The following is a 26,848-nucleotide window of genomic DNA, read 5'->3' as shown; positions in this document are numbered from 1 at the left end:
AGCAGCAGCAACACAATAGAAAGAAAAGATAAAATATTTCTGCATCTGAAGAAAGAAACTTGCTGAACTTATTTTTGTTTTGGATATTGATAAACTATGCATCATGTAACAACAGGACTTTTCAGACACCTCTGGAAATTTGCATGCTAAATCGTACTCTAATCAGGGCTAATTCATTTAGAAAATCTCATAGGGACAGGACTCTGAAATGAGATCTTATGCTCCTGGGGGAGAGGATAAAGTCCTCATCTTGAGAAAGGGAAAAAAAAAAAAGGGGGGGGGGGGGGGGACACATATTAGGCTATTTTCTATCATTCTGATTTGGCATTTCAGTGGATGTTGAAGAATGGTGGCCATGTCTCAAGTCTCCAAGAACCTGCATTACATAGATTCTCTTTATGCATCCTTATGGGCTGTTGTGCTTCCAAAAAATGTTCCTTGTATAATATCCCTGAGGCTCAGCTCTAGTACAGGTTGTCTTCAAATTTGGACCTAGTTGGAAAGTGTTTTTTATGTACCCCTTTAATCTGTCCAACCACTTGGAGAGGCTGTGTTCAAAATCAAGGTAAGAGAAATTTGCCTTCTTGAGAGATCCTTGAAAAGATTCCCACAAGACATAATTTCCACCAAATGCAAGAGAATTTCTCTGCATGAGGGTGGATTTCAGTCACTGCAAAACAATGTTTTTACTTGTCTGTGATGGTATCCAGCCCATATTTGCACTTCACTAATTACGAGTACAGAAACAGTATTTACTGCAGGCTTAAAGCATAAGCAATTGTATGCAAATGTGTTAGCTTCATGTTTGTTTTGCTGATCTTCAAACTAAGATGTACACTAAAAACAAAGCAACAGCAACAACAAACAGCCAGAGGGGAAAAACACAAGATGAAAATAAGTGTTTTATTTGCAAGAATAAAACAAAAAAGTAAAATCAGTTGAAATCGCTTCTGTTTGTAACAGCTTTGTCAGACATCTTTTAAAATCTCTTCAGTCAAATTGTAATAAATAAAAACACAACGAACCCCAAATTCTTCTCTATTTTATTAAAGACGGAATGGAAGAAATAGACTTTTTTTTAAGGAAATCTGAATTTGAAAAGTTGGGTCCAGCTGTGATACAGCAAACATACTAGCTCTCTAAATTTCCTTAGATAGTGGATGTATCTATAGTTGTGGGAACAAACCAAAACCAGCACACAGCAGGAACAATGCTTAGCAATGTTGTTTCTCTGCTCTGAATGTTGCAGGTTGGATCAAACTCATCCTGGGGTTTCAGTGGGCTTGTGTAGAAGCTTGGAATGGCAGACTGATAAGGGTGTCTGGCAAAGCACCTGGGTCAGATAGGGAAACAGCTTTCCAGTCCTGTACTAAGGAAATGGTAGCTGTAATTGTAATTCTCATGAAAAGGAGACAAGCTTTAAACAGGAATTTGTTCCAACATCTGAACTAAGAAAGCGTGGTTTTAGGGTTGAGATTTGAGCTCCTCTGTGCAGCATGGAAATGATTGAGGTGAGATTGTCGCTAACTGTAAAGACGAATCATTAAATTCATGGGAACATTCAGCTCTCCCTTTTGTGCAAGTGTGTGCTTGGCAGCTGAAAAAGTGCCCTCCTCTTAAATGAGTATATTCCTAACAGTCAATATGTGATCATAAGATGAACAATTGCAGTATATTATGCTTCATTATCATTCTCTTTACTACATTTTTTCTTTTTTTTTTAAACCAAGGCTTTAACCAGATGTTTACTTTTTTTAACACATACCGTAGGACATAGTGCAAATCTATACGTGATTAATGATTTTTTTTTTTTAATTTAGAGTATATGTACTACTAAGGAATCATTAATTTTGCAGCAGACATACCTGAAACAGCCTTGTAATTTTAAGTAATTATTTAAACCTGCAGCCAGCTTTCTGCTTCTTTTTATATTCTCTATTAAGTTACAACTTGAAAAGCCTCAAAGCAAAAGGTTTCTGTAATAAATTTTTGAAATGTAGAAGTGCTTTATATTGTATAACAAGTCACAAATAGAAATTCTATTCTGAAGTGTTTGCTGCTTTGAGAACCAGCCAAAATTTTCATATGAAATCTTGATATCTTTTTGTTTCCCAAAGAGTTGGTATGTGACTGATCCAGAACAAAACTGAGTGTGTACACAAGGGCTTGCTCACTGCTGGTGAAGACCTGCCCAGCATAAAGCTTATCACTCCTGCACCATGCATGTGTTGCTCCTCCAGGTGTGTCTGACATGGTGGCTACCAAGTGCTGGCATCACTGTGCTGTGTCCCTTCCACATAGCCAAGGCACAGCAAGCAGAATGGCTTCTGGTGTGACTGGCAAAAGTGTCGTCACTGATCACCTACTTAGGTTGTTTTCACAAATTAGAAGAAAATCTGCAGCCATGGATTAAGAGAACTGGTTCAGTTTTGCTGATGGAAGTAAAAACTTTTAGTTTGCTCTCAGTCAGCAGATCTGACTGTGTATGTGCAGGGAGAAGATTTCCTGCATGATTAAATTTTATTTTAAAATTTTCACGAATGGTTTTTATCCTGGCACTACATTTAAATGGGGGTTAGGGTACTGTTTAGCTCACATGGAGTGAACATAGCCCAGTGATAAAGTTATCTTTGTTCCCTGGGAAACATCCTCCTATCATGGTGAACAACATTTGTGACATTTTTGTTGCAGTAGCAGAAATCTTGTATTTTGACGAGGGAGAGGGAACCACCACTTTTCAGCTCAGTGAGATCTTTCTGGAGATCTGTGGTGGTTTTACCTGGCTGGGCAGCTTAACACCACCACAACTGCTTTCTCACTCCTCCTCGTCAAAGGAAAAGAGGAGAAAATGTGATGGAAAGGGGTCAAGGGTTGAGATAAGGACAGGGACATTACTCAATAATCATTGTCATGGACAAAACTGACTCAGCAGAGGGAAATGAATAGAGTTTATTACCTATCACTAGCAAACTCAATCTGTGAGAAACTAAGAACACCTTGCTCCCCATCTACCATCTCCTATCTCCTTCCCCTGCATGGCACAGGGGAATGGGGGTTGCAGTCAGTCCCTGATGCTTTATCTCTGCTACTCCCTCACGGTTACTCCCTGCCCCTGCTCCCTGTGGGGTCCCTTCCATGGGATGCCATCCTTCCCAAAATGAGCCTGTGGGGGCTGTCCACAGGCAGCAGCTCTTCAAGCACTGCTCCCACACGGCTCTGTACCATGGGGTCCATCCATTCCCCAGTAGCAAACTGCTCCAGCATGGGTCCCCCATGGGTGGGTGACAGCTCCCCCGAGACCCACCGCTCCTGCATAGGTTTTTCTCCACAGGTTGCAGCTCTGACCCGGGGCCTGCTCCTGCAGGGGCTCTCCATGGGCTGCAGCCTCCTCCAGGCCACATCCACGTGCTCCACTGGGGGCTTCTCCATGGGTCAAAGGAGAACTGATGCTCCATGCCCAGAGTACCTCCTGCCCTCCTTCTGTACTGACCCTGGGGGGCTGCAGGGCTGGTTCTCACTCCTCTCTCTCCCAGTTGCTGTTGCACAGCAGGTTTTTCTCTTTCTTAGACCTTCTCTCCCAGAGGAGCAAACAACATCGCTCCTTGGCTCATCTCTAGCCAGCAGCAAGTCCCTTCTGGAGCTGGCTGAAGATTTTGCTTACATGAAATGGCGTAGCTGTTGGGCTCTGCTGACAAAATTCATCCCTGCAGTCCCCTACTACAAAACCGTTGCCACAAAAACCTTACACAGGATCATTACAATGTTTGCATATACATGTACTGTTTTTAAGACAGGTTGATCATTAATGAATATAGAGAAGAAAACATGATGATACTATTTTGAGCTTCCTACCAAAATGAGAAGCAAACTTTTGTCAACCCATTTGGTATGTATGGTTTGTAGTTATGCAATAAAAACTAGACTAGCATGTGGGCTGGTTCAGGGACAGGAGATGAATTCTCATCCGGGGGAGATTTTTCTACTTATTGATTTATTTTTGCCCTTCCACATAGAGTGACCATAAAAAATACCTTCAGCATGCCCTGCTTACCACTCTGGTGTTTTCAGCAATTTTCTCTCTGTCTCTAGGGTTACGCTGTCAGCTGCAATAAAGTGTCATTGCTGCCAATTCTCAGTTTATTGAGAGTTCTTAGATATTTAGTGCCCGGTCTCTCGTACCCCTGTCTTGTGCAAGTCATGTGGGACATTTCTGAGCAAGAAATGTATGTGGCTCATCTCTGCATGGTGGTAGTAAAATACAGAGCCAAGGATTGTCTCCTGTCAGTGACAGGCAAGTTCAACTAACTTTCTTTTTCTCTTGCTTTGTGCAAATATTTGGCCTTTATGATTCAGAAGAAAGCTTGAAAGTGTTGTCCGAGTGAATCATTATGAATCAATAGCCAAATAACAGGAATCTCAGCTTTATTACTCACAGAAAAATCCTTGTGATTTTTGATAGGTTTCTTTACTTGTTTCCATTACAAGGAAAATGGAAAAAATCTGAAATTTTTGATTGTCTAAGTGGGGTTATACTGCAGCTGCTGTTTCTTCATGACCTTTTGGGAACTGGGCAGATTAGATCCTGATCTGGCCTCAAAAATGCAGACACAGACATACAACAGCTGAGAACTACTGCACTGAGGGCAGTCCTGCTGTATGTTGTCTGCTCTTTGTAATGAATCCAGGATGTTTCCTGATGCCTTTCTGGGAATTTGTTTTAAAAAATAAAATAAAAAAATCCAGTGGCAAGATTGCTTCTGGTACAGCTTCCATTCAGGCCAGGTTGAGGTTCAGCTGCCTCATGCCCCAGTCCCCTGTTGAGTTTCGAAGCAAGCAGTGTGTTGAAGGTTGGGCAGTTCGGCAGCTCGTAAACATTGAGCAGTTTAAATAGAAACAGGCTGCAGAGGATTTTGGGACTGTGTTCTGAACCTTGAGTATTTTGTGGTGTTACGGAGTAATGAGGGTACTACCATTCTTCACTGAGCCCCAGTTAAATAACTCTCTGAGCTTAATTACCTTCAAGGTCATTATTTTTTTTTCTTTTACATCTGGCTAATTTTGTAAATGTCAAACAGTATGGGACTAAGGAATCCCTCATTTTGAGCCATTTTGTATCTTTTGGTAACTAAGATCGTATCTTTCTCAACAGAGATTAGTTAGAAAACTGGAAAAACAATGCTCATTTCAGTTTAGGCAAGGTAGGACTGCTGTGATGTTTACTAACCCTTTAAAATTTTTGCAGTCAGAGTGGTTTTAGGATCCTTTAAGGTTTAAGGACACAAAATGTAGTGAAAATAATATGAAAGCTCCAAACTAGACACAGTGCTTCATTTATGTCTTGGAAGTTAAAGATACATTTAGTTTTTTCCATTTGCTGTGCAGGAGTGTTGCAATGCAGTTTTGTTTTGTTTTGGCCTGGCCTCAATGTTACTTCATGAAATTCACCCTGCAGAGAAAGAAATCTGCACAGCAGGTGAGCGTAAAGACATGGATCTGTTCATCTAGTCCTATATGCACTGCCTGCAATTGCTGGCATGTGATGCACGTGCAAAATGGAGGTGCAACTGCAGAGCCTCTTGTGAAGTACCACCGTGGCAGTATGTTGTGAAAAAAAAAAAAAAAAAGTATGATCAGGAAACAATTACAGCAGGTAAAACATTGCATGCAGTAGAGAAAACATCACGTGCAATTTAAACGTTGGTTGTAGTTCCTGGGGAAAAAAATAAATCTTCAACCTGTCTTGGGCTCCTATCTATTGCTCAGTTGAGGGAGTACGATTCAAGAAAAGTTTTGTGGGGTATGTTGAATAGTCTGGTTTTATTGCTTCAAAAGGCTTAGAAGTTCAGTTAGCAGCATTAGATCTCCTAGTGAAGTCTGGAGTTTTTCTTGAGTGAAAGAGGGAAAGGCCAGGTGGGTGTGCAACACTGAGACTGGAGGGCAAAGGGAGATTTATGGAATGTGTCTCCTTGGTCAGAGGAAATTCTCACTACATCACAGTCTCCAAAAATGGGCATCAACATAGGGAGGTTTCCAAGCATTATATTGAAAATACATTGGCTGAAAAGATGGAGGAGTGCTGAAATTTATTACTATTACCATTACCTGGAGTAAAGGATCTAGTGGAGTTCAAAAGTAAAGCTCAAAAAAGCTAAAGAGTAAAGACAAGTGGAGCCCAACAGGCGAAAGCAAACAAGCCATGTTAGCTAGCATTCTAATATTAGAGCACTTATTAGGTACCAAAATCATCATGCAACTCCGAGATTCTGCCTCCAGTTCCAAGTATTTTTTTTCAAATGAGTGATGTCTTAGTCATATATTTTTCCTGCTTACTCTTATTGCTAGGCTAAGTCAGAATTTGGGGATTTTAGACTAAGTAACTACCAAATAGTGCTGATGTTCAAAGAATGACATGCTGATGAGCTTTCTAGTAAAGAAGTGATTCTTCGCGAGGTTCAGACCATGTGACAGCTGCTGCCATCTCTTAAGCTATAAGCAAAAGGAATTTATCACCAACGTTTTGTTAGGCATTTTCATAATGTGTTGTTTTATGTTTTGTTCTACTCTTTGAAGTTTTGAAGCTGGTTTCTTTTGAGACAGGTGACATGTATAAAAACAGTAAGTGTAGAGATGCAGAGTTTGACAGCCCATGAAAACTATCCATGGTACTAACAGCAAATCTGATTTGTAATTCTGATTTATACATTGCAAAACAGTCGAAATTCTTAGGAACAGTTGCATACTTCTGGAAGTTTCTTCTTTAAAAATAATGTTCCGCTGTGTTGCAAGTGCCAGCAGCTGCTGCTCCAAATTTGGACAAATCTAAGGACAAGAATTTGTATTTTGTTTTCAGACTGAGTTCTCTCTTCCATCAGCTCTGCAGTTCCTGTGACTCTCTGCCCTGAGTTTCCTTTGTTTTCTGAATAACTCCATGCTTTTTGATGGCTATGTAATTCCTACATCTGTTTTGATAATATCATTTTGGTGAAGGCCTGCTCAAATTGCTTGTGGCTTTGCTAGTAATGCATAAAGTGCTTGTTAAAACCATGATGCCCAATGCTGATAATAGTACAGAATTTCTTTCCTTGTTCATGTGCCCACATGGCGGTGAATCAAATCCTCATGGCCGCTATGAATTTCTTTGCAGACCCTGCGAAGTCTTTGTGGCTTGGCTTGGTCATGGTAAGACAAGGTGCTGCCTGCTGCTACCAAAACCCTGCTTCGGGTTCCCCTGGAGCTCACTGTTAGGCATGCTGTCGAGGGTGTTTTCATCAGCTTGTATTTTCTTCACCCCAACTGTTGCCAAGTAGACTGATTAATCATTATGCCAATAGTAATTTCTGCATGTCCTCATTGTGTGTTAACATGGTAAAAAGCTAATTAGGACTTCATCAAACCATCATATTAGTTGTAACTGTTCCCTTCAAAATACATTACTTTGAAATTATTTTCACTCAGAGCCCTGTACGGTGTCTGAGTGTCCTAAAGAAGCTGTTATTTAAAAGTTGTCATTCTAGAATAAGGTAATAGTTCAAGATAATAGTTCAAGGACTCTGTATAAATTCTCTTAATTTAATGAGGGAGATGGGATTAGATTAGCCAGCCATCTCAGCTGCAGGCTGGCAATGTTTGCACTGAGAGGAGAGCTGAACCCAAACCAGATAACCAGATGATTTCCAAAATCAGTGGCAAGAGAGAGAACTTCTTCAAGAGGTTTTCATTCTGAGAACCCTGTACTTTTTTTTTCTTTTTTTTTTTTTTTTTTCTTTTTTTTCCCCCTCTTCACAGTCCAGGGTATCTTTATTTTTTTTTCTGTGAAAATCTGTTGCTTCTTCAGAGCATTTTGCGGGTTGCCATGATGACTGTGGCTTGGTGCCAGCTGGGTGCACAACCTGACTTGCTGTGAGACAAGACTGGGGGCTGTTCCAGATAGCTGGCAACTACAAATATCTGCAAAGCTGAGACAGGCAACCTTGCTGCCAGCTGTCTCTGTCTGACAGAGTGCCATCTTCGGTTACATGTAAGGAAAATAATTAATTTTTTTTTTTTTTTTTTAAGCTGACTGAGCTAAAGAATCAGAATTTTGACAGCTCACGTAGGATTTAAGAGGGATACAGGCTAGGGTTCTTGCTTCACTCTTTAACAGACAGATTTGAAATCTTTGTTGTGATCTTTGCAAAATGAAAGTTGTTATTCTTATTTATGCAATCCATCTATTGGGAACAAATAATTTATGTCCAACTGCTCCATAATAGAGACGATTTTCATGTAATTATGAAGAAAACTTAGTCATTGGAAAGGAGGGAGAAGTTAAGATCAGCATGTATTAAATGTACATTAAATATAAATAAACAATAATAAATGGGAAACTGCTCTTACTACTGTGTAATTGTGTCTATTAAGACACAGAAATGTTTTCTGAGCACTGGAATGGATGGGGAATTAATTTGCATTTAAAAGTTAAGTAGATTGTTTTAAAAACTGAAAAGCAAGTTTCTCTATCACTAAACTGTGTTTAAAAGCAGTCATAAATATTTCAAAGCAGTATGCCCAGAGTGGGAGACAGTCTCTTCACCTAATTGCCTGTAAGAGGTGTTTTTTTCCCCCCTTACACACCAGTACCAGAATTTACAATGTGAAACTTCACCCCCATGTCTCCAAGGAATGACATGGAGTGCCCGGCTGCTTAAAATTCCCTTCTACCCTGAAGTATTGCAGTTCTGCTTACCCAGAAACTTGGGATCATTGCTTGAACTAGCAGCAGCATAATCCTCTGCGGTGCTCGTGTGTGAGGAGCCAGAAAGGCAAGGAAGGCTCCAGTAGGTGTGGTAGGAAAGCTCCCAGGGATGACAGCTCCCAGGCACGCAGCAGGAGCAGTGCTGGATTTATTTCGCTGCAGACACGGGGCTCAGGCAGGAGTGCTCTCACCTCGCGGTGGGGACAAGGACGATGAATTGCAGGGAAGAAGAGCCCTGCTGAGCTGTGAGGTGCGAGTGTCCATGGGGGAAGGTGGTCCCTGCCAGAGCTGCTTGTGGGGACACGTGGAAGACCTCAGGCATCATAAGCAATGAAATGCCAAAAGAGAGAGAGAAACAAACAGACAGTAAAAATATTAACAAGGAGCTTCCATTGCCTCTGTCATATTTTTCCTCTTGGGGAAAACAAAACAACTCCCCAGCCCTTTGTTGCCCTGTCCGTGTAATTTCTATTCCTCTGCAGAGGTCAGAGTGGTGTTGGTGCACTGAGGGCAGAACTGGGAGTTCCCTGCAATCCCATCCACACTCACTCACTAGAGGAGTTAATTTTCCAGGTTAGTCCAAGGTCTGCATTTTATAGCTGGGTTGAGATTAGATGATCTTTGAGGTCGCTTCCAACCTAAAGCACAGTATGATTGTATTCCATACATAACTCTGTAAGACAGCAGTGCTGGAAAGGTGCAGAGGTGCCATATGTGGTGGCACTGGCACACAGTTACACCAAAAGGCCCTGGATGCAACTGTCCTCCGGGCACTTGGATGCACAGTCTGCTTTGTGTTTTTGTCCCAGCCTCCAGGCTGGGAGGAATTTGTGTCAGTCTCGGGTTGTTGCCATGCTATCAGGAGCTTGTGCTTGCCTTGTCTTGATGACTTTTCAAGTAATGCAGTAAGAAGAGGTACCACTTCTCCCACACTACTTCTCTGATGCCAAAGCAGATGATGAACAGTAGAGCAGCACGTCTTGTTGGAGTGAGGTTAAACCTGTTAATGAAGACCCTGCTCCTCTTCCTCAGCCAAAGCCTCCCCATCAGTCCTGTGGCACACGGATAAAGTGGGCTCCAGGAATAAGGAGCCCACAATGCAATGACTGAGTTTGTGTTTTGTTATTGACTTCACAATTCACTCTGAAGCCAGAGCAACCACTTGCTGACATTTTAAGGAGAGAAAAACAAGCTGAGTAAAGCTGAAGTTTCCAGTTAATTACTGTTCAGGAAGGTGGCAGAAAACCTGTGTATTTCTTCCTAGAGCTAAAAGCTGTGAATGATTCCTCCTCAGGAGCAGAGAATCTCTCCTCCCAGCAGAGCCAGAGTGCTAAGTGCTAATTGTGCTGTTTTGCATGTCAAGCCAATTTTCCCTTCCTATGGATCTGCTCGGCATGGTAGTGGATCCATAAGCTATGTGTTTGGGTGTTGTTTTTTTAAAAGTCTGCTTCATTTTACACGAGGTGGGAATAAGATGTAGAAAGATAATCTCTGTACTCCCCTTTGATCTCTGAAAAGTAGTATCATTCAAGATGAGATTCTCCACTTGGGAATCCTTCTTACACAGACTTGCTTATGGATTCTGGCTTTTCTAATTCATCCAAGGATTACACACTTTGTTAGTTTCCATAGAGCTCTTTTTTGCTCCTGGTATAAACTTAACAATTCCCATTCATGAGAAGAAAACAGCTTGAGGTACATCTACCCAAGGTAAAACTGATTTTATTATGTGGAATATTTTAACCCCTTGGCGGCACAACCCTGCCTTTTATCAGAGGGAGCACCTACATCTACGTGCAGAAATCTTCTATTTAGGAGTTATCCTGGAGATCTCTGACATTTCCTAGGGGGCAAAAAGGAGGTTTCTGTAATCCTTCACAGATTCCTTCATTTAATATTACTACTAGAGACAGTATCACAGATAAAATCTTTTATGTGTGTTTTTCACAACTCTGTATGTGAGAGAGAAATCAAGATGGAAATTGATTATATGGAATATTTCAGTAACACTACTTATACATATTTCATTGCTCAGCTTTGTGTACAGAATATGATTAGAAGATTTACAGCTGAAGTAAAAGAATAAAACAAGTATTGTTTTACATTAATGATCACATCAAATAATCACAGAATCACAGAATCACAGAATTTTCTAGGTTGGAAGAGACCTCAAGGTCATCGAGTCCAACCTCCAACCTAACGCTAACAGCCCTCCACTAAACCATATCCCTAAGCTCTACATCTAAGCGTCTTTTGAAGACTTCCAGGGATGGTGACTCCACCACTTCCCTGGGCAGCCTGTTCCAATGCCTCACAACCCTTTCAGTGAAGAAGTTCTTCCTAACATCTAACCTAAAACTCCCCTGGCTCAACTTAAGCCCATTCCCCCTCGTCCTGTCACCAGGCACGTGGGAGAACAGGCCAACCCCCACCTCTCTACAGCCTCCTTTAAGGTATCTGTAAAGAGCAATAAGGTCACCCCTGAGCCTCCTCTTCTCCAGGCTGAACAAGCCCAGCTCCCTCAGCCGCTCCTTGTAGGACTTGTTCTCCAGGCCCCTCACCAGCTTCGTCGCCCTTCTCTGCACCCGCTCAAGCACCTCGATGTCCTTCTTGTAGCGAGGGGCCCAAAACTGAACACAGTACTCGAGGTGCGGCCTCACCAGAGCTGAGTACAGGGGGACGATCACCTCCCTAGCCCTGCTGGTCACGCTGTTCCTGATACAAGCCAGGATGCCGTTGGCCTTCTTGGCCACCTGAGCACACTGCTGGCTCATATTCAGCCGACTGTCCACCATCACTCCCAGGTCCTTCTCTGCCTGGCAGCTTTCCAACCATTCCTCTCCCAGCCTGTAGCTCTGCTTGGGGTTATTGCGCCCCAGGTGCAGGACCCGGCACTTGGCCTTGTTAAACTTCATGCAGTTGACCACAGCCCATCGGTCCAGCCTATCCAGATCCTCCTGCAGAGCTTTCCTACCCTCAAGCAGATCGACACACGCACCTAACTTGGTGTCATCTGCGAACTTACTGAGGGTGCACTCGATGCCCTCGTCCAGATCATCGATGAAGATATTAAAGAGGACCGGCCCCAGCACCGAGCCCTGGGGGACGCCACTAGTGACTGGCCTCCAACTGGACTTGGCTCCATTCACCACGACTCTTTGGGCCCGGCTATCCAGCCAGTTTCTAACCCAACGAAGCGTGCGCCAGTCCAAGCCAAGAGCAGCCAGTTTCTTGAGGAGAATGCTGTGGGAGACGGTGTCAAAAGCCTTGCTGAAGTCAAGGTAGACCACATCCACAGCCTTTCCCTCATCCACCCAGCGCGTCACTCTGTCATAGAAGGAGATCAGGTTCGTCAGGCATGACCTGCCTTTCATAAAGCCATGCTGACTGGGCCTGATCGCCTGCTTCCCCTTCAAGTGCTGCATGATGACTCTCAGGAGGATCTGCTCCATGAGCTTTCCTGGCACTGAGGTCAAACTGACAGGCCTGTAGTTTCCTGGGTCTGCCCTCCGGCCCTTCTTGTAGATGGGCGTCACGTTTGCTAGCCGCCAGTCGATTGGGACCTCCCCCGATAGCCAGGACTGTTGATAAATGATGGACAGCGGCTTGGCCAGCTCCTCTGCCAGTTCCCTCAGTACCCTTGGGTGGATCCCATCTGGCCCCATCGACTTGTGCACATCTAAGTGCCGTAGTAGGTCACCAACCAGTTCTTCATGGATAATGAGGGCCACATCCTGCTCCCCATCCCCTTCCACCAGCTCAGGGTACTGGGTATCCAGAGAACATCCGGTATTGCCGCTAAAGACTGAGGCAAAGAAGGCATTGAGCACCTCCGCCTTTTCCTCATCTCTTGTAACTAAGTTTCCCCCCGCATCCAGTAAAGGATGGAGATTCTCCTTAGTCCTCCTTTTTGTGTTGATGTATTTATAGAAACGTTTTTTGTTATCTTTAACGGCAGTAGCCAGATTGAGCTCCAGATGAGCTTTGGCCTTCCTAATTTTGTCCCTGCACAGCCTCGCTACTTCTTTAAAGTCCTCCTTAGTGGCCTGCCCACTTTTCCAAAGCTTATAAACCCTCTTTTTCCTCCTAAGATCAAGCCACAATTCTCTGTTGAGCCAGGCCGGTCTTCTTCCCCGCCAGCTCGTCTTTGGGCACGTGGGAACAGACCGTTCCTGCGCCATTAAGACTTCCCTCTTGAAGAGCGCCCAGCCTTCCTGGACCCCTCTGCCCTTCAGAACCGCCTCCCAAGGGACTCCACCAACCAATGTCCTGAGCAGCTCAAAGTCAGCCCTCCGAAAGTCCAATACAGCGGTTTTACTGGTCCCCTTCCTGGCCTCGCCAAGAATAGTGAACTCCACCATTGCGTGGTCACTCTGCCCTAGACAGCTCCCGACGATCACGTCCTCCACCAGTCCTTCTCTGTTCGCGAAGAGAAGGTCTAGCGGGGCACCTCCCCTGGTAGGCTCACTAACCAGCTGCGTCAGGAAGCTATCTTCCACGCTCTCCAGAAACCTCCTAGACTGCTTTCTCAGGGCTGTGTTGTGCTTCCAGGATATGTCAGGGAAGTTGAAGTCCCCCACGAGTACAAGAGCTGATGATTTTGCAACCTCTGTCAGCTGCCTGTAGAATTCCTCATCCGTCTCCTCATCCTGGTTCGGCGGTCTATAGCAGACCCCGACCAGGACACTAGCCTTGTTGTCCCTGCCGATCCTAACCCAAAGGGACTCGACCTTGTCATTCCCAACCTCGAGTTCTACAGCCTCGAAAGACTCTCTAATATAGAGAGCCACACCACTACCCCTTCTATGCTGCCTGTCCCTTCTATAGAGCTTATAGCCAGGCATTGCAGCACTCCAGTCATGAGACTGGTCCCACCACGTCTCCGTGATGGCAACCAGGTCGTAGCCTGCCTGCCGCACGATGGCTTCCAGCTCCTCCTGTTTCCTGTACATAAGTAATCTGTTAGTTAAGGTTGAAGTGATGCCTGAATTTAAAACCTAAAGTTCTGACATTTATAACTTCTTTTAAAAATCTGTATTCTGTAGTTTCACTTGTATAATCTCAACCTTGAGTTTTATGTGAAGTGGTGTTTGAAGAAAAAATAGTCATCCATCATTTCTTCTACTAAATTCGGAAGAAGATGTTTAGGAATAATTCAAAGACTTTCAAAAATCCCAACCACTTTAAAAACAGAATTTCCAATACAATTTTCTCAGCATGTGAAAAATGGGTCAGAATTTGTACCTTTGATCTCATCTGAATGTTTTGTTGTTGTCAGATAGGCAACATATATATTGCAAAATGGATGTCAGAGCCAGTTTTCTGGTTCTGATGCCTGTGCAACTTGAGGTTTTTCTCAATCAAAAAATTCGTCATCTTCAGTACAGCAAATGTGAAAGAGTTGAGATTAGGGAACTTATTATACGATAACTCCAACAATTATGGTTGGATTTTCAGTTCTTAATGCTCCCTTTTATTTCCTATAAAACTTAACATGTTCAACAATTTGTTCCCTGTTGAAAGTCTAGTATCTGATAGTTTAGACAGAGACTTTCTTCTTCTGCAACATGTAGTTTCTCTTCCTATATCAGAATCTTTAAAACATTCAGTTGGCAATTCCTATTATAGTTGCTTACTCTGACCAGGCAAATTGCCGAATAAAAGGTTTGTAAATTATCTGCTTTATATTTGTGCTGTCCTCAAAGGACTGAAATTTGCTTTGGGGAAAAGCAAAGGACCAAGTAATAACATTTTCTTTTTTAAAGCACTGCCAGAAACTTAATTTCAGAGAGCTTTTTATTATTAAATTTCCCAGCCTTCCTTTCAAGCACTTTATTAGGAACACAGCTCATTTATTTGGGAGGGGGAGGAAAGCATTGAGGAAGGGGGAGATGAAGGTGAAAAGCAAGCTCATTAATTCTAATTGTGATCTAAGTGTACTTTTCAAGTTGGCAACAATTTCATTTTTCTAATGCAGAGTCATTGTCAAAGACTCATTTTAATATTGAAACCTTAAAGTATTGGGGAAATTGTTTCTCTTGTACTTTTTTTTTTTTTTTTTTTTTTGAAGCTCTTTTATACTGAAAATTTTAAGGCCTTTGGAAAGTTTAAGTGGTTCTCCTACAACAGGTGAAAAAGACAGACCTTTGGTGCTTTATTGGTGGGAACAAGAGAAATCAAAGATTTGATTGCTTTAATTATGAGCTAGATTCAGCTTTTAGCACTGGGCTCAATTCTGATGCTGCTAGAGAAGTGAAGGGAAGTCTAGGTAGTAGATGCAGCGCCAGGAGAAATTGATTCCACTTAGGGGTTGTATTTTGCAAATGCGTTTTTATTCATTTACATCCAAGGGTTAGCATCAAGGCACCTAAATTTTAAGAAGGGACTCTTTGCTTCTAGGTTGCAAAAGAAAGGTGTCCTGGTAAGATGCAACAGAAGAAGAGGTCAGTGGCTGCCTTTAGTTATACAATAAATGCATAAGTTTTCTCAATGAAAGACAAAGGCTGTGAGCCCCTTAAAGAAAATGCATAAAACTTAAGTGTGGGGACAATCCAAAATGCTGCTATTTTTCATCCATATATGGTTTGAGTCTTGGTAGCTGAATACTGATTCTGTCTCAACATACTGTTTTGACAGTAGAGACCGAATTGAGGTGCTGGTGATGCCTGAGAGAGCTGAAGAAAAGGTAGAATTTCCATTCCCCAGGAAATCCAAACATTCTGAAATTTTATCTCATTCCAGCTTGAGGCAAAGTCTGTCAAAATAAGTATTCTAAGATATTCTGGTTTAGGACCATAGAAACATTTTAGCTTTAGTATTGTCTGAAGAGATAAGAGCACTTGTTTTTTTCTGTTTAAATGCTTACCAAATCAAATCTAATTAAATTAAAAATTCCAACAGCAAATAGTTTGCTCCCAAAACTCCTTCACTATTTGATAGCCTGAGGACTGATCCCATGTTCCTCTCAGGTAAATCCTTGATCTTCTGCCCTTTAAATTTAACCAGTTTTCTGCCCTTTCTACTAGCTGTCCATTCTGGATCCTGCTGGAGCTCTCAGCCGTTCGACTATCCTTTTTAGGCAGCTGTTTCTGAAGTGCATGGGTCTTGTCAAGGAAAATGATGGAACAAATTTCCACTTCCTTAACACCATTAATGAGTTGTTTTTAGCTTCCTGAAAGTAAGGCGTGAGGAAACCTCTGAGGAGCTGTGAGTCTTTGGTGCTTTTAGAACTTGAGATAAGGAACATGCTTTTCTTCTACTCTATTTTATGTTTGCTTTTAACTCTTTCCCTAAAATATTTGCTGCTGACTCATCTATATCACTTGTCAAGCCTCCCTTTCTTGTTGCTGGTTTTGTCTTACACAGGGTTGATTTTTTTGACTGCCTGATTTGCATTTTATTTGCTTGTTCTCTCTGAATGTGAGGCATGATCCTTTAGCAGTTACTGTGGCACAAGGTCAGGGTCAGGATTGCTTTAAAACTTTTGGTCTTGTTTGATGGAAAGGGTTGTGTCTGCAATGATATCTAGGTGGAAGGAACGGTGCAAATGATGTATTTCTTCCAGGTGGCACATTGCATTATTTGTAGGCTAGAGAAGTGTGACAGCACAGACTTGAAGGAATACAACATACTGTTTTATAAATTACTAAAAATAATAACAGTGAACTGAGAGGAGGCAACTGGAGCAAGGCAAAACAGGCACATCCCACTCTCTGTGTTGCAGAAAGCTTGTGTGGGGCACAGCAGGAGACGAGCTGTCAGCTGTACTTTCAGGTGTTGGAGCAATGTGCTATTACAGTGTTAGTATGTAACTCAAGAAGCTATTGGCACTTTTGCAAGAAACAGAGGAAAAAAAATTGCTACTGCTATTCCAAAATGCTAAAAGGTTTTGGTGGATGCTTGCTGCAGAGAAAAAAGCTGGATAATAATCTGGTGATAATGTGTAGCATATATTTAGTGTGATTTTCCCGCTGTGAATGCAGTCCTATTTCATCGGGTTAACTTCCCTGACCATCATCTTCCTATATGAACTTTTTTAACCCTATCTCAGACGACGAGAATCTTATTGGAAGGCATTTCCACAACTTTGCAATGAGACATTTTTTTTAGCATTTTGTTCCAAAATTTGTACTTGTGTGTCTTTTAGCTTAAGTTCCTCCTTTGGACTGTTGAATTTGCCTGGTAAGTGATCAGACAACAATATGATCCTTCCTGTCCTGGTCTTGCTACAGAGAAAGTGATAAGGTTTAGTCCAGTTTAGTTAGAATGTTATCTTGATAATTTTTGAAGTATATTTCTGGCCCCATTCTAATTTGAAGGACTCTTTCTGGAACATGGCTGGCACTGTGCATAATGTTTCAGAGGAGGAGCTTTCAAAGGGGCCTTTACCATGGAAATTAATCTTCCTTTGCTCTCCTGAGGATACATCACCTGATGGATTTACTCTTTTCATGGCTGTATCACACCAATGATTTACAGACAGCCCGTATTCTACAAATGTACTGTCTCCTACATAGCTCCTCCAGCTGACAGCTTCATAGTTTATAACAAAGTCTTGTTATGTTTTGAAGCTTATGACCTTGCACGTTGCTATTAAATTTCATCCCATTTCTATTACCCCTCCAGATCATCCAGCTCTTGCTGCATTCTGTGCTTCCAGTCCTCTTTGTACTGACAAGGCCTCCAGTCATTTAGGCTTCAGGAAATTTGTTTGCTTTTATGCTTCTGTGCCAAAGTCATTAATACCAGTATTAAGTATTAATAGTTATGATTGAAGTGTATTTTATTTTGTAAACAACACTTGTGAACATATCAAAGTGGAGAGACCACGCCTGTGCTCATACTTAGCACTTTGCATGTTCCCAGCCTTATGCAAACATTAAAGAACCAACATAAACAGTAATTTTCATAATGTGGCTTAATATTATGTGGTATTGTGAACCTTGCTTTGCCTCTTTGTGCTCAAGGGATTATAATTTGTACCCTTTTGCATGTGTAATGAAGGCTATACCCGGCATTCACTCTCTCCCATTCATCCTTTTCCTGTGGCATTCAGACCAAAGGGGAGAGCAGCTTTGATTTCAGACAGCTCCAAAAAGCCCAGGCCGTAATTTGTCTCTGGCTCGCTTCCAACTTTCTTGATGGTGCCAGCTTGCTCCAGGCTCCCTCTGGTGCTGTATCATTGCAGGCCCCCCCTCCCCCCCCTTTTTTTTTTCCAGAGGGCAAGGGTGGTCTTTCTCCCACATCTGGAACTACCATTGGCATTGCACTGGCTGGAACAGAAGACCACCTGTGTTTCAAAAGTGCATGTCTGTTACGTTTTCTTACATGCTTGTCAGCAGGAAAACGCTGCCTGGCTTACTTTTAAAATGCTAAAGTTATCCTTTTGCCTCAAGTTAGAAATATGTACATCTATTTTGGCAGCATGACTTCAAATAGCTGTATTTCAGATATTAAAAAAATGTGTGTTTTCAGGATTTGCAAGAACCAGGAGCAACTGAATGTGAGATTAGCAGATGAGAATAAAGGCAGGTGAAAATACTGAAGGGTTTGAGTCAGGTTAGGGTGACAGCAGAAAGCACAGTTTGAGGGCAAGCTCTCCCAGCTGATGAAAGTGTGCTTGGAGAGAGCTGAGAGCAGAAGAAACCAGCATCTACTTTGCAAACTACTGCAAAGTAGGATAGGGGGTTGTCAATTTTATCATGTTAATAGACTGCAGGCTTCTACATTGGCTAAAATGTGATGAATTGAGCAGAAATAATTTAAGCCTTTATCCTGCAGTTTGTTGAGGGGAGACATGCACCTGACAGCTGATAGAGTTAAGCATTTGCAGCTTAAAGGTGTCGATCCTCAGCACTTCTGAAGAGCAAACAGGGGCTGAATTATTTACATTACTGAGTGAAGATGTCGTGTTGTTAGTCTCATCATTCATCATTGCTCAGCAAGCACCTGTGTTCATACATTGCATCATAAATACTGCAAAATGAATATGTAATTTTATATTCTTTGAATGCGACTCTGATTCACAGCCGCATAATGACGTGCACAACAGCCATGCTGTATTAGTTGACATATATATAGGGGAATTATGGTTGAGCCCAATTATGCCTGTATGTAAGAGATTTCTTTACTTAATTGCTCCTGTGCCAGCAATTAAACCGGACTTAGGCATGCTGGAATGATGTTTGGGAATAGCCTATCTGTAAAACTATTTAAATTAAATGATCAGGTGAAAAAACAGCAGGTCTGTAATTTGCTTTATTTTCTAATATTGAAAACATAAAGTTTAAGGAATCTCATTCATGCCAATAGCTACAATAACGAGCTCAGGACCTGAATACAGAGCAGCACTAGACTTCTATAGGTCAGGGCTGCAAAACCTGTAGAAACCTAGAAGTCTTGCTTGGAAAGAAAAGGTGAAAGAATCCAGATCTACATGGATGAACGACCACCTCTAAAACAGACATTAAGATTTTGACAAAAAGCTGCCAGCAAATGGAAAATACAGTTTTCATGTCAAAGACAGGGAATACAAGAATAAAATGAAATTGCCAAAGTAGTTTAAATCTTACAAAAGAAATTTGAAGCGTACCTCATGTATAGGAATAACAACAGTGAATGAACAACTAAAGAAGACACAGAACTACTCTAACAATAAGTGGGTTAGGATTAGGTTAGTCCAGTAATCACAATAATGAAGACCAATATTAAACTATAGGTTTTAGTAAAGACTGTGATGCTGAACACGAGAATAAAGAGAGTATACATCCCAGACTGGAAACAAGCACAGTAACATCAGAGGTGGATGTAGTAAAAGTGGATGATGTCTATCCACTCATTATAAACAAGCTAGCACATGATTAATGGTAGAAAATATGTTTAATAGCTAGCAGTGGCATTAGGAAAAGGTAGAATAGTGCTGATGTGTTGGTGGCAAAATTCAAGTTATCAGCAAAAGGAATGAAAACTCAGGTCAACAAAGAAGGGGTATGAAAGTGATTGATTATGGGGAATAGGGAGGAGTAAGAGTACTTGATTTGTTCTGCTAGGTCAAATGAAGATTTTGAAAGGCATCTGACCATTCTCTGTACGTGCATTAACACCATTAGCTATAAGTGGGAAGGAGTAGATGAAAACTGTTACTTAGAAAAAGATTTTGAACATGCAGGTAGTGGAGCTTTTGAGCAGGGTCCTGTAAGAGCAGTTGCAAAATCAAGTGAAAGAGGAACAAAATGTAACTGACTATCATGTGGTGCTCTATCATGATAACTTTTTTCTGAATATGCTGTTTGGCTTTTCAGGTCAGACATTCTGTTCAGGAGAAATTTGCCTGGCCTCTCAGGACAGGTGGTAGTGAGCACGCTTGCATTTTTGTTGTGTCTGACATGCAGTTGTACATGTGAGCATTTCCTGAGTGCATGGTCAGGATGAATTACATGTGTGCAGCAGTTTGCTTGGCAAATCCCTGTGCTTCCCAGTGCCTGCATGCTGTGCTTTGGCCTTGGCTCATGAGCATGAGGGAAGATTCAATGCATCATGGAAAAGCCAGATTTACTGTGTGTATGGAAACCACAGTTGCAGTGGGTGCATATTGGGCCAGGGGCTTTGCCAATATGCCAGCTTGACTGGACATGAACTTTGCTTGTGGATTTCTGCTCAGGAAATGCAAGATAAAAATGTGGCTGTCCTTGGCAGGAAACATTTGTGAAAGATACTGTATGATGTGGGCACTCTTACCCTGGGACCCTGTGCTTTCAAACCCATGTCTTTCTTATCCTTGGGCAGTTATGGTATTTTTCCACAAGTAAACAAAAGTAACCAGTTTTGTAAGATGTTGAATGATTTTTTTTTTTTTTTAATCATATGTTTAATTTGGCAGCATTGTATGCCCTTATAAACAGTTTAAACCAAACCATTAAACTAAAAGTTAAGTTAGCACTTCTTAATCCTGTTAAGAATTTTGTTTTAGATACCCTGGTTCTAACGCAAACTAAATTAAATTGAATTCCAGCTGAGAGTTGGTTCTGGTATTTGTGTTTCTGAAATCATGATCTGGAGTTTTCAGTTATAGCATTTCTGTCTTTTATATTTAATTTTGAAGCTTATGTATTTTGTGATGACAAATGGGATAGAGCACTGTGAGGACATGGGTGGAACAGAAAGATATTTCCATGTGAAATAACAGGTTAGTGATAAATGTATCAAGAGTGGGCTCTAATGTAATATAAAAAATACCAATAAGAAAAATAGTCGAGAGGCAATGGATGACATGGGAGTCCAAAATCAGGAAAAACATGGAAATATTAAAGGGTATTTATGAGATTATTTATTTATTTTTTTTTTTTTGAACAAGAAAATATTAAGGTAGTTATCAATAGAATCGATTCATTTTCAGCATTAAAAAGTCAAAAACAGACAGTAGAAAATAAAAGTACTGATCAGAGATGGCACAGACAGAGGTTTGGAAAGGCATGCATTGCTAAAAGAGAAACAAAATCTGCCTGCTCTAAAGGGGGATACCTGACAGATAATCAACTGATGTTTGCATCAAGGTCAGTCACTGGAAGTGACTGCAGTCTCTAAATTTTTAGATTAAAAAAAAAATCTTTACCTAGATTGATCCTTAGGTGTATTTACATCGAATTAATGGAACTGAAGCTTGGATGAATGAGTGCTTGTTGTTGTTTTGGTTGAGATCAGATTTTGCCTAGCAAAGCTCAGCATTATTTTATTTTGCATCATGGTGAGATTTTATTAATGTGCAAAGCTGAAAATAATGGCATAGCTGCTGCATTTCAGCTCTTATCTTTTGGCTGAAGCACAGAATTTTAACTCCATCAATGATTTTGCTTCTGGAATTATTTCTTGGGATGCATGACTTTATCCAAAGCCCGGAGACTGACCGGATAAATCTGTACAGATTTGACATCTGTAACAAAACTTTCATCAATTTCTTGTAATGTAATTTTGCATATGATCACAGCTCCTAAGTGCTTTTTTGGCTAGTAACATGAACAAGTGTTTGATGCTTGGAGGGAGGAGTGTTTTCAAAAATGAAATCTGGAGCTGTTGCATTGTTGTACTGGGAAAAGGTGGGAGCAAGAGGATCAACCATGCTTCAGCTTTCATGTATCTGCTTTCATCTTCACACTGATGACTTTTGACATGAAGGAGGGGAGCTTGTTTATAGGGAAAAGATGCAGATTTTCTAAAGCTAATCAACTGAGTTTTTATCATCAGAAAAAAATGTTGAAATACACATGAGAATTTACCCAGATTAAGCTAGACATGTAATGCAAAGCGTTACTTAAAGATCTGTTGTCAGGAAGAATTTCCCTAGTCAGCTTCTGAATTTGAGGCCAAAATCTGCAGTCCTTGGCCCAGCAAAACTAAGTGGATTATTTTTCACCTGTTTGACTAAGAATGATAGGATTTTGCCCTGTCACTTAAAAAGATGTAAGGATTTTTAGGAAAAGAAAAGAAGTGAATTGTTATGGTAAATATTCAGGTAATGAGAGTACACTGAGCTCTAAGCTCAAAGGAGGATGTTAGGATTAATACAATTTTTGGTCAAGTCCAAACGTTGCAGATTTACAGTAGAAGGATTACAGTAGAAGATGGGGAATCTTGAGGGATAGCTGTAGAGATGATCCTTACCCTTTATAGGTAAAGCTTTCCTGGTTGTTGTGCAAACAGAAGCATCTTTTTTACTTTATATCTCAGCAGACATCATCATTGTTAATGTGATTAATGTGCATGTATAAAAACCTGGAAACTGGGGACCCAGCAATCTGTAGCAGTGTGGCTTTGCCATACCTGTCAAAAACTCAGGGAAATGTTCTCATTCCTTGCAGCTGACAAGTGAATTAAAGCCTGTTGACCAAAAGCACATCCTTGCATCGTGTAGCCTCTTACAGCTATGCTGGAGGTTTGCATGATGAGCTAGCCATTCCGTGAATTAATGGCTTCGGAAAGCAAGCCAACACAACACCTACAGTGTCTCTGTTTTTCCCTCATTCTTTAAACCTGCTAAAAATACAACTTCTGCTGATTTCCTGGGGTTGGTAAATGCTTTTTAACATCTCTCTATAAATTATTAAAATTGTTATATTTCTGCTTCCTGGAGGGAAATGTGCATGGCAGGATTCAAGCCAGCCACTGAAGTGATCCTTGGGGGCATGGCATGAGGTTGCACTGTTGATGCCTTTTTATTGTCATTGTATGTTGGCAGCAGCTGTTACAGAAATGGGATTTTTGTACAAACCAGTTCATAGGGTCAGATCCTGGGCATGTTTCTGTGGCCAGCTTTGAGCAGAACTTGAGCAATGTGCTAGAGGGAAGAAGACGTGAGGTGCTATAAAGTGGCATGTCTGTGAAGGCTGCAAAACCGTGTCACATCTTCTTGGTTGTTTGTGTGCTGAGTAGGAATAGATTCAGAACTGCCATTCAGCTTTCTTTTGGAGAAGACATGTAATATTTGAAGAGTTTTGTGCATCCTTAAAGCTGTGTGCCTTGGAGCATGGTTACTTACAAACAGCATGTAAGCAAAAACCCTGTGGAAACACCAGAGTCAGATCTGGAAAATAACAGTTGTTTCCTGAACTTGCTCAAATTGGAGAGGTTGAGGCAGATGAGGAAGACTCCTGGCTTTTTGTAGCACATTTTCCTGCCCTCTGATTGCTTTGTGAATTCAATGAAAAAATCAAATTTTTCCTGTTCCCCAAAGACCCTCTTTTCACCCTGTGACATAGGCTGCAGTCCTATTGTCTGTGATACTCAGGGCCTTTACCATCACTTCTCAGCTCCTTTCCTGGTCTTCCTGTACTTCCCAGGTGTGCATTCATGCTGGAGCGGGCACCAGAGATGTCTGCAGCCCCTGGAGCCATGGGGGCATGGGGCATTGGGATGCCTTTTGCCTAGGGATGGTGTTGGGGCAGAGCTTGTCCCAGAGCAGCAAGGCTGAACACCTCAGGGCACGGTTCTGTTTCCTCTGCTGAAGTACATTTCTGAATACTAATTACCATTTACAACTGTTTTAATGTCTGCTGAGCAACTTAGCTCAAGGGGAGCAAAATGATTGTGGTAATAGTTTGAAAAACAAGTACAAAAGCCACATTTTTAGCAAAGCACTTGGCTGGGTTTACATTAAACTTGCCCTCAAGTTCTATATTTATTTTTAATATATTACTCCTGCAGCTTCTCTTCCTCCACAGTGATTTTCCCTTGCTGCACAGAATCCTCTCAGCTTTCCTTGTCCCAAGCAGAGCTGTCAATCTTCAAGATTAAATTGGCATCATCCTTTCCCCAGCTCCATCTGTCCTTGGCTTCTTTTAAGTTCTTGTCAGTGTAATCTCCATATAGTGCACTATATAAATATAATATATATATATATATAAATATATCTATACTGGTTTTGTTTCCTTTGGATTGTACCCAGTCTATCACAGTGGTCAAAATTGTTTCTGGCACCCATAAGAGATAATTAAAGTGTGTCATAATATTGTGAATAGTATATTGCATTATATACATCACCAGGGGAATTCTGGATATGAAAATATAACTGTTAGGCTTATAGTCAGAAATCTAAAGATTGCCTTATAGACCTTTTTGTTATGGTTGAGTAACACATTTGACTTAAAAGTAGAACACATCTATGAGCCTTTTCCAGATCTATTTAGACTGCACATAAGAGCTGTTTTGAATTTTGAGCAGAGATGAAATGCATTTAATAAGAATCAGCCTAAGTTAATCAACTAGAATCCAGGAGTAATCAATGGCAAAGCTACCTGGGTGAATGTCTTGCGATTTTTAAGACTGCACTGCCAATTCTGTCTTCACCCCAGTGGTTTGTTGTTGTTTGTTTTGTTTTCCAATTTTTATTTCTTCCCAAAATATGTTTATTATTATTATTATTAGTGAACTATTTTTGCCATGGTGAACTGTGACAGTTGATATTTCTAAATGTTTTATTGTCCAGTAGTCAGTCTTGTCTGTTGTGGAAGCTGCCAGGACCTCAGTGTGAATGCAGGGAGGGTTTGTGAATTTAGTCTTTGGACACTGTGTATACATTGCAGAAATGTGAACTTGGTACATGTGTGGCCTGTAGGTATATTCAAAACTTTGTGGTATCTTTTTTTTTATTTTAAACTACTTTTGTTTGCTTTAAGGAATAAATAGCAAAACATTTGATATAGCAAGGATGCTAGATTCCAAAGTGTATTCAGACAATTTTTTATGAACTTTGGGTTTAGCTGAACAACCTTTTAACTCCATTAACCTCAGTCTGTTGTATCTGTGAGCAAGTACCACAATAACAGAGTGACTGCTGTACTAAGCTCTGGTGTCTACTGTTGTCATTATTGAGAACAGTTTAATTATAAGATTGCTCCAATGAAACATGGATTATTTCTTTATTGATCTCCTTGTTTGATATTTTTATTTCAAATAACACTAAACTCAGCAATTTCTTTAATTTTGTGAAAATGCATTTAGCTCAGAAAAGAAACTTGCTAGAGAGTGTACATATTAAGAAGCGTGTATCCTGTATTATAGAGGCTTATGTTACATGGAAGAGAAGCAATGCTGAAAAGCAAAGCAAACAGGTCCTTAGGCAAAGAGCTTTGGCTCAATGGTCGCACCACCTCCTTGGGGATAGTGAAATTCAAATCATATGGCAATTTTGCTGAGACTGAACTTTGCACAGTCCATCACAGTGGAAATATCACCTGGAACTTGTAATTTGAGTTCCCTTTTTAATAAACCCTTGGTTCATTCCTTTTTCCCATCTAACTCCATTGTTGTATTTAAAAATATGAATGATCAAACAAGACACCTAAATGATATCAATCTCCTAGCTAGTATATTACGTGTTTAAGTAACTCATTTGTTTTATTTGTTTTACAGGTAAGTAGCAATTGGCACCTATTTATCAACAGTTTATGGTAAGTGTATTTTATATTTAGCAAAAACTGAAATTAAAGTTGTGTTTTGTTCTTTAAAGGGATAGCATAAAAGTTAGTCATGCAATAAGATTTGTTTCAGGTGCTAAGCCTGAAATTACTACATGTCCCAGGTCTGACAGTGCTCAGTGTCCTCTATGGTAGTGCACGCGTTCTAAAATAAATCTGTTTTTCTAACACAGCATTTGTCCCATTAGTGTTAAGCCTTAGTATGGTATTTAGTTGGTGTCCAAGCAGATTTTAAAAATTGATTTGTCTATTTTTAGTGGTTTTTTTTTTTTTTTTTTTTTTTTTTATACTTCCCGGCCTCTTCAGAGTCAGTTATTATATTGTTGCTACAGTGTGAGAGGTGTAACAGCTTTGTGCTGCAATGTTTGGAATTTTATAATATGTAATGGTACATTTTTTCTTGTGGTAAGACTGAATGGCTCTCAGCACTTGGCATGGATGTTGCTTGAGCATTTGACCCCGTTAGAAAAAGTCACTGTGTTTTTCCTCCTCGTATTTTAATTTTGTATAATTTTTTGCTAGACTACACACAATCCTTACTTTTTTTTTTTCAACATCTTCTCCTTTTTCTCTTTGTATGTCCCTTTTTTTTTTTTTTTTTTTTTTTTTCCTGGAGCATTTTTTATTTTGAATTCATATTGTTCTCTTCAACTGATCACACAACTCAGCCCTCAGTCACAGAGGCTTTTTCTTTCATCCTTACTGTACCTTGACAACATCCGTAAGTTTATGATCTAATCTACTTTCATTCAAATGTATTTGTTATACCAGTGGCTTAATTAGCTGATTTTCTTTGAATATATTTTCTTATTTTCCCATGGCATCTTCTCCAGAGGTTTCCCTTGGTTGTGCTGCTTGCTCTCTGTCATCTTTTGTAAAATGTGTTGCCAGAGGATTTTTGCTCTACGTCAACTATCATTTTCTTCCTAAAGATTTTTCTCATGTGTACTTGTGCATATACATGCAAAACTGAGGTAGATTTATTTAAATACAGACCAACAGGGATATAAGATGTCTGCTAAATTTCTCTAGACACAAACCTGGATGCGGAGTTGTGTATTTTCTCCAGAGGTCAAATCTGAATTCTTTCTGCCCCTTGAGACACCATTATCATTCTGCATCTCTATTTTATCTGTTCTATGAAAAG

At 40.7% G+C, this 26,848-nt stretch overlaps 1 protein-coding gene and 1 long non-coding RNA gene across 8 annotated transcripts in view; both read left to right on the top strand.

The window, feature by feature from the left end:
* SMYD3 (SET and MYND domain containing 3) overlaps positions 1-26,848 on the top strand; it is a 396,214-nt gene that overhangs the window by 161,188 nt on the left and 208,178 nt on the right. The gene's annotated exons all lie outside the window — the stretch shown is intronic.
* LOC311433279 overlaps positions 1-26,848 on the top strand; it is a 61,990-nt gene that overhangs the window by 24,026 nt on the left and 11,116 nt on the right. The window contains exon 2 of the long non-coding RNA XR_014690640.1: positions 25,637-25,674. This is a non-coding gene — a long non-coding RNA (uncharacterized lncRNA). The remainder of the gene's footprint in view (positions 1-25,636; positions 25,675-26,848) is intronic.

The sequence above is a fragment of the Aythya ferina genome (genome assembly GCF_964211825.1).
Source record: "Aythya ferina genome assembly, chromosome: 3".
Taxonomy (NCBI): domain Eukaryota; kingdom Metazoa; phylum Chordata; class Aves; order Anseriformes; family Anatidae; genus Aythya; species Aythya ferina.
Note: the sequence above shows the minus strand (reverse complement) of the source record. Positions and strands in the feature narration are given on the sequence as shown.